We start from the raw sequence: 14,199 nt of genomic DNA, 5'->3' as shown, positions 1-14,199 counted from the left end.
CCTGTGACAGAGCTCCTCTCAGCCTCCGATGAACCAGAGCAAACAACCTAATTTCATCCAGCCTCTCATGATAGCACATGCCTTCTAAACCGGGCAGCATCCCGGTAAATCTCTTCTGCTCCCTCTCTAAAGCCTCAACATCCCTCCGGTAGTGGGGCGATCGGAACGGTACGCAATGACCCAGATGAGGCTGAAGCAAATTTCATTAAGTTGAAACTTGACCTCTGTTTTCACCAACAGTTGTAATTTGCGTCGGGCGGTTCAGTTGTTGAGCCAACAGGATCTGACCAGGTAAATGTTGGCACTGTGACAGAGAACACAGTGAGATGCAGGGAAACGTGTTTGCTAGAGGGAGAGTTTTCAAAGGACATTTTGAGGAAAGAGGCAGAGCGCTGGCGAGTTTGAGGAAGGTGGTCACACCGCTCTGGGGCCTGCAACTACAGATCCCCACCGGAGTCTGAGTGGAGAAGGGGCGATCTGGAGAATGGAAAAAAAAACTTATATTTCTTCACAGCAAATAGTGAAAACCTTCCCTTGCCAGGCACTGCCCCCTCCTGAACAGCCTCATCCTGAACCATTTTCCAAACTCCCCCAGTTCCCGCAGATTATCTTTTCTCAGAGCTGGGCGTCCACTGAAGTTCCAGTCACAGAATAGTAATAATAGCATCACTTTAATTAGAAAAGCAGGGAACATCCCAACTGGTCTGTTCAACCACAGAGCAGCTCTTACCAGAAATACAAGGAATCTTGGCCAGAACCCTGGCTCAGTCTCTCTCATTTACAATAACAAATCCCAACGATGATAATTTAAATATGGGAGCAGAGATAGACGAATCAGGAAGTTTACAAACTACTCACGTTTCTGGGACCTCCGTAAATATTGCTCCAGTCCAGACCCGGTCAATGAAACCCCTCAGTGCCCCTGAACACGGGTTTAGTAAATCGCTACAAGCTTGATCATCATTGTCCTTCATCCTGTTTGCAGAGGGAACAGACAAGACAGAGAAATTCCCAAACCCATTCCTGAATATGAAACTGAGACACTCCCTGATTATTGAAGAACATCATTTCTGCCACTGTCACATTCTCGAAAGTGAATATCCAGGATCAGTGTTTTCCTACACTCCCTATCACAGCCCAACACATTGAATAGTCACCCCACACACTCCGGACAGGGTCCTGTCGCACAGTGAGACCCCAGACACGCCTGGCAGTGTGCTGACACACCATGAGACCACACACAACTCTGAGAGGCTCCTGAAACACTTTGAGGCACCACACACCCCTGACAGGGTCCTGACAAACAGTGAGACACCACACACCCCTGACTGGGTCCTAACGCACTGTGAGACCCCACACAACCCTGACAGGGTCCTGACACACTTAGAGATGCCAAACGCCTGTGGCAGGTTTACGATACACTGTAAGACGCCACAGTCCCCTAACAGGGTCCTGACACACTGTGAGACCCCACACACCCCTAACAGGGTCTTGTCACACTGTGAGACCCCACACACCCCTGTCCAGGTCCCGACACACTGTGAGACAGCACATAACTCTGAAGGGTCCGGATACACTGTGAGACCCAACACACACCTCCAAGGATACAGTTACATTGTGAGATCCCACACCCCTGACAGGGTCCTGACACACTTTGAGACCCCACACACCCCTGACAGGGTCCTGACACACTGTGAGACCCCACACACCCCTGTCCAGGTCCTGACACACTGTGAGACAGCAGATAACTCTGAAGGGTCCTGATACACTGTGAGACAGCAGATAATTCTGAAGTGTCCTGATACACTGTGAGACCCCAGACACACCTGACAGGATACAGTCACATTCTGAGACCCCACACACCTGACAGCGTCCTGACTCAGTGCGAGACCCCACACACCCCTGACAGGGTCCTGACAGACTGTGAGATCCCACACATCTCTGACAGGGTCCTGACACACTGTGAGACCCCACACATTGCTGACAGGGTCCCGACCAACTGTGAGACCACACACACCCCTGAAAGGGTCCTGACACACTGTGAGACCTCACACACCCCTGAAAGGGTCAAGACCCACTGTGAAACCCCACACACCCCTGACAGGGTCCTGTCTCACTGTGAGACCCCCGCATTCCCTGGCATGGTCCTGACACACTGTGAAACCCCACACATCCCTGACAGGGTCCTGACACACTGTGAGACCCCACACATCCCTGACAGGGTCCTGACATACTGTGAGCCCCACACACCCCTGACAGGGTCCTGACACACTGTGAGACCTCACACACATCTGACAGGGTCCTGACACACTGCGAGACCCCACACACCCCTGACAGGGTCCTGACACACTGTGAGATCCCACACGTCTCTGACAGGGTCCTGACACATTGCGCTGCCCCACAAACTCATTTTAGGTTCCTGACACACAGTTAGAAGCCACATACGCCTACCAGGGTCCGGACGCACTGTGAGACCCCACACACCAGTGACAGGGTCCTGACACACTGTGAGACCCCACACACCCCTGACAGTGTCCTGATATACTGTGAGACCCCACACACCTCTGACAGGGTCCTGACACACTGCGAGACCCCACACACCCCTGACAGGGTCCTGACACACTGTGAGATCCCACACGTCTCTGACAGGGTCCTGACACATTGCGCTGCCCCACAAACTCATTTTAGGTTCCTGACACACAGTTAGAAGCCATATACGCCTACCAGGGTCCGGACGCACTGTGAGATCCCACACACCCGTGACAGGGTCCTGACACACTGTGAGACCCCACACACCCCTGACAGTGTCCTGATATAGTGTGAGACCCCACACACCCCTGACAGGGTGCTGACACACTGTAAGACCCCTCACAATCCTGACAGTGTCCTGACACACTGTGAGACAGCAGATAACTCTGAAGGGTCCTGATACACTGTGAGACAGCAGGAAATTCTGAAGTGTCCTGATACACTGTGAGACCCCAGACACACCTGACAGGATACAGTCACATTCTGAGACCCCACACAGCTGACAGCGTCCTGACTCAGTGCGAGACCCCACACACCCCACACAGGGGCCTGACACACTGTGAGATCCCACACATCTCTGACAGGGTCCTGACACACTGTGAGATCCCATACGTCTCTGACAGGGTCCTGACACACTGTGAGAAGCCACACACGCCTGCCATGGTCCTTACACACTGTGAGACCCCACACATTCCTGACAGGGTCCAGACCGACTGTGAGACCCCACCCACCCCTGACAGAGTCCCGACCGACTGTGAGACCCCACACACCCCTAACAGGGTCCTGACACACTGTGATGCCCCACAAACTCATTTTAGGTTCCTGACACACTGTGAGACGCCACACACATCTGCAAGGGTCCGGACACACTGTGAGACCACACACACCCCTAGCAGGGTCCTGACACTCTCTGAGACGCCACATACCCCTGACAGGGTCCGGACACACTGTGAGACCCCACACACCCCTGACAGGGTCCTGACACGCTGGGAGGCCCCACACACCCCCAGCAGGTTCCTGACACTCTCTGAGACCCCACACACACCTGACAGGGTCCTGACACACTGTGAGACCCCACACACACCTGACAGTGTCCTGACACACTGTGAGACCCCACACACACCTGACAGGGTCCTGACACACTGTGAGACCCCACACACACCTGACAGGGTCCTGACACACTGTGAGACACCACACACACCTGACAGGGTCCTGACACACTGTGAGACACCACACACCCCTGACAGGGTCCTGACACACTGTGAGATCCCACACATCTCTGACAGGGTCCTGACACACTGTGATGCCCCACAAACTCATTTTAGGTTCCTGACACACTGTGAGACGCCGCACACATCTGCCAGGGTCTGTACACACTGTGAAATCCCACACACCCCTGACAGGGACGTGACCCACTGTGAGACCCCCGCATTCCCTGGCATGGTCCTGACACACTGTGAGACACCACACACCACTGACAGGGCTCTGTCACACTGTGAGACCCCACACACCCCTGACAGGGTCCTGACACGCTGGGAGGCCCCAAACACCCCCAGCAGGGTCCTGACACTCTCTGAGACCCCACATACCCCTGACAGGGTCCTGACACACGGTGAGATCACACACGTCCCTCACAAGGTCCAGACACACTGTGAGACCCCACACAACCCTGACAGGGTCCTGACACACTGTGAGACCCCACACAACCCTGACAGGGTCCTGACACACTGTGAGACCCCACACAACCCTGACAGGGTCCTGACACACTGTGAGACCCCACACAACCCTGACAGGGTCCTGACACACTGTGAGACCCCACACAACCCTGACAGGGACGTGACCCACTGTGAGACCCCCGCATTCCCTGGCATGGTCCTGACACACTGTGAGACACCACACACCACTGACAGGGCTCTGTCACACTGTGAGACACCAGACACCCCTGACAGGGTCCTGACACTCTGTGAGATCCCACACGTCTCTGACAGGGACCTGACACATTGTGATGCTTCACAAACTCATTTTAGGTTCCTGACACACAGTGAGAAGCCACATACGCCTACCAGGGTCCGGACGCACTGTGAGACTCCACACACCCATGTCAGGAGCCTGACACACTGTGAGATCCCATACGTCTCTGACAGGGTCCTGCCACACTGTAAGACACCACACATTGCTGACAGGGTCCCGACCGACTGTGAGTTCCCACACACCACTGACAGTATCCTGACACACTGTGAGAATCCACACACCCCTGACAGGGTCCTGGCACACTGTGAGACCCCACACACCACTGACAGGGTCCTGACACACAGTGAGAAGCCACACACGCCTGCCATGGTCCTGACACACTGTGAGACCCCACACAATCCTGACAGTGTCCTGACAAACTGTGAGACAGCAGATAACTCTGAAGGGTCCTGATACACTGTGAGACAGCAGGTAATTCTGAAGTGTCCTGATACACTGTGAGACCCCAGACACACCTGACAGGATACAGTCACATTCTGAGACCCCACACACCTGACAACGTCCGGACTTAGTGCGAGACCCCACACACCCCTCACAGGGGCCTGACACACTGTGAGATCCCACACATCTCTGACAGGGTCCTGACACACTGTGAGACCCCACACATTGCTGACAGGGTCCCGACCAACTGTGAGACCCCACACTCCTCGGACAGGGTCCTGACACACTGTGAGACCTCACACACCCCTGAAAGTGTCAGGACCCACTGTGAAACCCCACACACGCCTGCCATGGTCCTGACACACTGTGAAACCCCACACATTCCTGACAGGGTCCCGACCGACTGTGAGACCCCACCCACCCCTGACAGGTTCCCGACCGACTGTGAGACCCCGCACACCCCTAACAGGTTTCTGACACACTGTGATGCCCCACAAACTCATTTTACATTCCTGACACAATGTGAGACGCCACACACATTTGCCAGGGTCTGGACACACTGTGAGACCCCACACACCCCTAGCAGGTTCATGACACTCTCTGAGACCCCACACACCCCTAGCAGGGTCCTGACACACTGTGAGCCCTCACACACCCCTGACAGGGTCCGGGCATACTGTGAGACCCCACACACCCCTGACAGGGTCCGGACACACTGTAAGACCCCACACAATCCTGACAGTGTCCTGACACACTGTGAGACAGCAGGTAATTCTGAAGTGTCCTGATACACTGTGAGACCCCAGACACACCTGACAGGAGACAGTCACATTCTGAGACCCCACACACCTGACAACGTCCTGACTTAGTGCGAGACCCCACACATTCCTGACAGGGTCCCGACCGACTGTGAGACCCCACACACCCCTGACAGGGTCCTGACACACTGTGAGACTCCACACACCCCTGACAGGGTCCTGACACACTGTGAGACCCCACACACCCCTGACAGGATCCTGACACACTGTGAGACCCCACACACCCCTGACAGGGTCCTGACACACTGTGAGGCTCCAAACACCCCTGACAGGGTCCTGACACACTGTGAGACCCCACACAAACCTGACAGGATCCTGACACACTGTGAGACACCACACACCGCTGACAGTGTCTTGACACACTGTGAGACCGCACACACCCCTGACTGGGTCCTGACACACTGTGAGATCCCACACACCCCTGACAGGGTCCTGACACACTGTGAGACTCCACACACCCCTGACAGGATCCTGACACACTGTGAGACCCCACACACCCCTGACAGGGTCCTGACACACTGTGAGGCTCCAAACACCCCTGACAGGGTCCTGACACACTGTGAGACCCCACACAAACCTGACAGGATCCTGACACACTGTGAGACACCACACACCGCTGACAGTGTCTTGACACACTGTGAGACCGCACACACCCCTGACTGGGTCCTGACACACTATGAGACCCCACACACCCCTGACTGGGTCCTGACACACTGTGAGACCCCACACACCCCTGACAGGATCCTGACACACTGTGAGACCCCACACACCCCTGACAGGATCCTGACACACTGTGAGACCCCACCCACCCCTGACAGGGTCCTGACACACTGTGAGGCTCCACCCACCCCTGACAGGATCCTGACACACTGTGAGACCCCACACACCCCTGACAGGATCCTGACACGCTGTGAGACTCCACACACCCCTGACAGGATCCTGACACACTGTGAGACCCCACACACCCCTGACAGGGTCCTGACACACTGTGAGACCCCACACAAACCTGACAGGGTCCTGACACACTGTGAGACCCCACACAAACCTGACAGGATCCTGACACACTGTGAGACTCCACACACCCCTGACAAGGTCCTGACACACTGTGAGACCCCACACACCCCTGACAGGATCCTGACACACTGTGAGACCCCACACACCCCTGACAGGGTCCTGACAACACTGTGAGACCCCACACACCGCTGACAGGAACCTGACACACTGTGAGACCCCACACACCCCGGACAGGATCCTGACACACTGTGAGACCCCACACACCCCTGACAGGGTCCTGACACACTGTGAGACCCCACACACCCCTGACAGGGTCCTGACACACTGTGAGACCCCACACACCCCTGACAGGATCCTGACACACTGTGAGACCCCACACACCCCTGACAGGATCCTGACACACTGTGAAACCCCACACACCCCTGACAGGATCCTGACACACTGTGAGACCCCACACACCTGTGACATGTTCCTGACACACTGTGAGACACCACATATCCCTGACATTGTCCTGACGCACTGTGAGACCCCACTCATCCCTGACAGGGTCCTGACACACTGTGAGACTCCACACACCCCTAGCAGGTTCCTGACACTCTCTGAGACCCCACACACCCCTGACAGGATCCTGACACACTGTAAGACCCCACACAATCCTGACAGTGTCCTGACAAACTGTGAGACAGCAGATAACTCTGAAGGGTCCTGATACACTGTGAGACCCCAGACACACCTGACAGGATACAGTCACATTCTGAGACCCCACACACCTGACAACGTCCTGACTTAGTGCGAGACCCCACACACCCCTCACAGGGGCCTGACACACTGTGAGATCCCACACGTCTCTGACAGGGTCCTGACACACTGTGATGCCCCACAAACTCATTTTAGGTTCCTGACACACAGTGAGAAGCCACATACGCCTACCAGGGTCCGGACGCACTGTGAGACTCCACACACCCAGGTCAGGAGCCTGACACACTGTGAGATCCCACACGTCTCTGACAGGGTCCTGACAGACTGTGATGCCCCACAAACTCATTTTAGGTTCCTGACACACAGTGAGAAGCCACATACGCCTACCAGGGTCCGGACGCACTGTGAGACTCCACACACCCAGGTCAGGAGCCTGACACACTGTGAGATCCCACACGTCTCTGACAGGGTCCTGACACACTGTGAGACCCCACACATTGCTGACAGGGTCCTGACCGACTGTGAGACCCCACACACCCCTGACATGTTCCTGACACACTGTGAGACCCCACATACCCCTAACATTGTCCTGACGGAATGTGAGACTCCACACACTCCTGGCACACTCTGAGACTCCACACACCCTTGTCAGGAGCCTGACACACGGTGAGATCCCACACGTCTCTGACAGGGTCCTGACACACAGTCAGAAGCCACACACGCCTGCCATGGTCCTTACACACTGTGAGACCCCACACATTCCTGACAGGGTCCAGACCGACTGTGAGACCCCACCCACCCCTGACAGAGTCCCGACCGACTGTGAGACCCCACACACCCCTAACAGGGTCCTGACACACTGTGATGCCCCACAAACTCATTTTAGGTTCCTGACACACTGTGAGACGCCACACACATCTGCAAGGGTCCGGACACACTGTGAGACCACACACACCCCTAGCAGGGTCCTGACACTCTCTGAGACGCCACATACCCCTGACAGGGTCCGGACACACTGTGAGACCCCACACACCCCTGACAGGGTCCTGACACGCTGGGAGGCCCCACACACCCCCAGCAGGTTCCTGACACTCTCTGAGACCCCACACACACCTGACAGGGTCCTGACACACTGTGAGACACCACACACACCTGACAGTGTCCTGACACACTGTGAGACCCCACACACACCTGACAGGGTCCTGACACACTGTGAGACCCCACACACACCTGACAGGGTCCTGACACACTGTGAGACACCACACACCCCTGACAGGGTCCTGACACACTGTGAGACCCCACACACCCCTGACAGGGTCCTGACACACTGTGAGATCCCACACACCTGACAGGGTCCTGACACACTGTGAGACCCCACACACCCCTGACAGGGTCCTGACACACTGTGAGACACCACACACCCCTGACAGGGTCCTGACACACTGTGAGATCCCACACATCTCTGACAGGGTCCTGACACACTGTGATGCCCCACAAACTCATTTTAGGTTCCTGACACACTGTGAGACGCCGCACACATCTGCCAGGGTCTGGACACACTGTGAAATCCCACACACCCCTGACAGGGACGTGACCCACTGTGAGACCCCCGCATTCCCTGGCATGGTCCTGACACACTGTGAGACACCACACACCACTGACAGGGCTCTGTCACACTGTGAGACCCCACACACCCCTGACAGGGTCCTGACACGCTGGGAGGCCCCAAACACCCCCAGCAGGGTCCTGACACTCTCTGAGACCCCACATACCCCTGACAGGGTCCTGACACACGGTGAGATCACACACGTCCCTCACAAGGTCCAGACACACTGTGAGACCCCACACAACCCTGACAGGGTCCTGACACACTGTGAGACCCCACACACACCTGACAGGGTACTGACACACTGTGAGACCCCACACACATCTGCCAGGGTCTGGACACACTGTGAAATCCCACACACCCCTGACAGGGACGTGACCCACTGTGAGACCCCCGCATTCCCTGGCATGGTCCTGACACTCTGTGAGACACCACACACCGCTGACAGGGCTCTGTCACACTGTGAGACACCACACACCCCTGACAGGGTCCTGACACTCTGTGAGATCCCACACGTCTCTGACAGGGACCTGACACATTGTGATGCTTCACAAACTCATTTTAGGTTCCTGACACACAGTGAGAAGCCACATACGCCTACCAGGGTCCGGACGCACTGTGAGACTCCACACACCCATGTCAGGAGCCTGACACACTGTGAGATCCCATACGTCTCTGACAGGGTCCTGACACAGTGAGAAGCCACACACATCTGCCAGGGTTGTGACACACTGTGAGACCCCACACACCCCTGACAGGATCCTGACACACTGTGAGACACCACACACCCCTGACAGGATCCTGACACTCTGTGAGTTCCCACACACCACTGACAGGGTCCTGACACACAGTGAGAAGCCACACACGCCTGCCATGGTCCTGACACACTGTGAGACCCCACACAATCCTGACAGTGTCCTGACAAACTGTGAGACAGCAGATAACTCTGAAGGGTCCTGATACACTGTGAGACAGCAGGTAATTCTGAAGTGTCCTGATACACTGTGAGACCCCAGACACACCTGACAGGATACAGTCACATTCTGAGACCCCACACACCTGACAACGTCCGGACTTAGTGCGAGACCCCACACACCCCTCACAGGGGCCTGACACACTGTGAGATCCCACACATCTCTGACAGGGTCCTGACACACTGTGAGACCCCACACATTGCTGACAGGGTCCCGACCAACTGTGAGACCCCACACTCCTCGGACAGGGTCCTGACACACTGTGAGACCTCACACCCCCCTGAAAGTGTCAGGACCCACTGTGAAACCCCACACACGCCTGCCATGGTCCTGACACACTGTGAGACCCCACACATTCCTGACAGGGTCCCGACCGACTGTGAGACCCCACCCACCCCTGACAGGTTCCCGACCGACTGTGAGACCCCGCACACCCCTAACAGGTTTCTGACACACTGTGATGCCCCACAAACTCATTTTACATTCCTGACACAATGTGAGACGCCACACACATTTGCCAGGGTCTGGACACACTGTGAGACCCCACACACCCCTAGCAGGTTCATGACACTCTCTGAGACCCCACACACCCCTAGCAGGGTCCTGACACACTGTGAGCCCTCACACACCCCTGACAGGGTCCGGGCATACTGTGAGACCCCACACACCCCTGACAGGGTCCGGACACACTGTAAGACCCCACACAATCCTGACAGTGTCCTGACACACTGTGAGACAGCAGGTAATTCTGAAGTGTCCTGATACACTGTGAGACCCCAGACACACCTGACAGGAGACAGTCACATTCTGAGACCCCACACACCTGACAACGTCCTGACTTAGTGCGAGACCCCACACATTCCTGACAGGGTCCCGACCGACTGTGAGACCCCACACACCCCTGACAGGGTCCTGACACACTGTGAGACTCCACACACCCCTGACAGGGTCCTGACACACTGTGAGACTCCACACACCCCTGACAGGGTCCTGACACACTGTGAGATCCCACACACCCTTGTCAGGAGCCTGACACACTGTGAGACCCCACACACCCCTGACAGGATCCTGACACACTGTGAGACCCCACACACCCCTGACAGGGTCCTGACACACTGTGAGACTCCACACACCCCGGACAGGATCCTGACACACTGTGAGACCCCACACACCCCTGACAGGGTCCTGACACACTGTGAGGCTCCAAACACCCCTGACAGGGTCCTGACACACTGTGAGACCCCACACAAACCTGACAGGATCCTGACACACTGTGAGACACCACACACCGCTGACAGTGTCTTGACACACTGTGAGACCGCACACACCCCTGACTGGGTCCTGACACACTATGAGACCCCACACACCCCTGACTGGGTCCTGACACACTGTGAGACCCCACACACCCCTGACAGGATCCTGACACACTGTGAGACCCCACCCACCCCTGACAGGGTCCTGACACACTGTGAGGCTCCAAACACCCCTGACAGGGTCCTGACACACTGTGAGACCACACACACCCCTGACCGGGTCCTGACACACTGTGAGACCCCACACACCCCTGACAGGATCCTGACACGCTGTGAGACTCCACACACCCCTGACAGGATCCTGACACACTGTGAGACCCCACACACCCCTGACAGGGTCCTGACACACTGTGAGACCCCACACAAACCTGACAGGATCCTGACACACTGTGAGACTCCACACACCCCTGACAAGGTCCTGACACACTGTGAGACCCCACACACCCCTGACAGGATCCTGACACACTGTGAGACCCCACACACCCCTGACAGGGTCCTGACAACACTGTGAGACCCCACACACCCCTGACAGGAACCTGACACACTGTGAGACCCCACACACCCCGGACAGGATCCTGACACACTGTGAGACCCCACACACCCCTGACAGTGTCCTGACACACTGTGAGACCCCACACACCCCTGACAGGGTCCTGACACACTGTGAGACCCCACACACCCCTGACAGGATCCTGACACACTGTGAGACCCCACACACCCCTGACAGGATCCTGACACACTGTGAAACCCCACACACCCCTGACAGGATCCTGACACACTGTGAGACCCCACACACCTGTGACATGTTCCTGACACACTGTGAGACACCACATATCCCTGACATTGTCCTGACGCACTGTGAGACCCCACTCATCCCTGACAGGGTCCTGACACACTGTGAGACTCCACACACCCCTAGCAGGTTCCTGACACTCTCTGAGACCCCACACACCCCTGACAGGATCCTGACACACTGTAAGACCCCACACAATCCTGACAGTGTCCTGACAAACTGTGAGACAGCAGATAACTCTGAAGGGTCCTGATACACTGTGAGACCCCAGACACACCTGACAGGATACAGTCACATTCTGAGACCCCACACACCTGACAACGTCCTGACTTAGTGCGAGACCCCAAACACCCCTCACAGGGGCCTGACACACTGTGAGACCCCACACACCCCTGACAGGGTCCTGACACACTGTGAGACCCCACAAACTCATTTTAGGTTCCTGACACACAGTGAGAAGCCACATACGCCTACCAGGGTCCGGACGCACTGTGAGACTCCACACACCCAGGTCAGGAGCCTGACACACTGTGAGATCCCACACGTCTCTGACAGGGTCCTGACACACTGTGAGACCCCACACATTGCTGACAGGGTCCCGACCGACTGTGAGACCCCACACACCCCTGACATGTTCCTGACACACTGTGAGACCCCACATACCCCTAACATTGTCCTGACGGAATGTGAGACTCCACACACTCCTGACACACTCTGAGACTCCACACACCCTTGTCAGGAGCCTGACACACGGTGAGATCCCACACGTCTCTGACAGGGTCCTGACACACAGTCAGAAGCCACACACGCCTGCCATGGTCCTTACACACTGTGAGACCCCACACATTCCTGACAGGGTCCAGACCGACTGTGAGACCCCACCCACCCCTGACAGAGTCCCGACCGACTGTGAGACCCCACACACCCCTAACAGGGTCCTGACACACTGTGATGCCCCACAAACTCATTTTAGGTTCCTGACACACTGTGAGACGCCACACACATCTGCAAGGGTCCGGACACACTGTGAGACCACACACACCCCTAGCAGGGTCCTGACACTCTCTGAGACGCCACATACCCCTGACAGGGTCCGGACACACTGTGAGACCACACACACCCCTAGCAGGGTCCTGACATGCTGGGAGGCCCCACACACCCCCAGCAGGTTCCTGACACTCTCTGAGACCCCACATACCCCTGACAGGGTCCTGACACACTGTGAGATCCCACACGTCCCTCACAAGGTCCAGACACACTGTGAGACCCCACACACCCCTGACAGGGTCCTGACACACTGTGAGACCCCACACACACCTGACAGTGTCCTGACACACTGTGAGACCCCACACACCCCTGACAGGGTCCTGACACACTGTGAGACCCCACACACCCCTGACAGGGTCCTGACACACTGTGAGACCCCACACACACCTGACAGGGTCCTGACACACTGTGAGACACCACACACACCTGACAGGGTCCTGACACACTGTGAGACACCACACACCCCTGACAGGGTCCTGACACACTGTCAGATCCCACACATCTCTGACAGGGTCCTGACACACTGTGATGCCCCACAAACTCATTTTAGGTTCCTGACACACTGTGAGACGCCACACACATCTGCCAGGGTCTGGACACACTGTGAAATCCCACACACCCCTGACAGGGACGTGACCCACTGTGAGACCCCCGCATTCCCTGGCATGGTCCTGACACTCTGTGAGACACCACACACCACTGACAGGGCTCTGTCACACTGTGAGACACCACACACCCCTGACAGGGTCCTGACACTCTGTGAGATCCCACACGTCTCTGACAGGGTCCTGACACACTGTGAGACACCACACACCCCTGACAGGGTTCTGACACTCTGTGAGATCCCACACGTCTCTGACAGGGTCCTGACACACTGTAAGACACCACACATTGCTGACAGGGTCCCGACTGACTGTGAGTTCCCACACACCACTGACAGTATCCTGACACACTGTGAGAAGCCACACACATCTGCCAGGGTTGTGACACACTG

This window comes from Hypanus sabinus, unplaced genomic scaffold (genome assembly GCF_030144855.1).
Source record: "Hypanus sabinus isolate sHypSab1 unplaced genomic scaffold, sHypSab1.hap1 scaffold_489, whole genome shotgun sequence".
In the NCBI taxonomy this organism is placed as follows: Eukaryota; Metazoa; Chordata; class Chondrichthyes; order Myliobatiformes; family Dasyatidae; genus Hypanus; species Hypanus sabinus.
The sequence above is the reverse complement of the archived record's forward strand: the minus strand, read 5'-3'. Positions refer to the sequence as shown.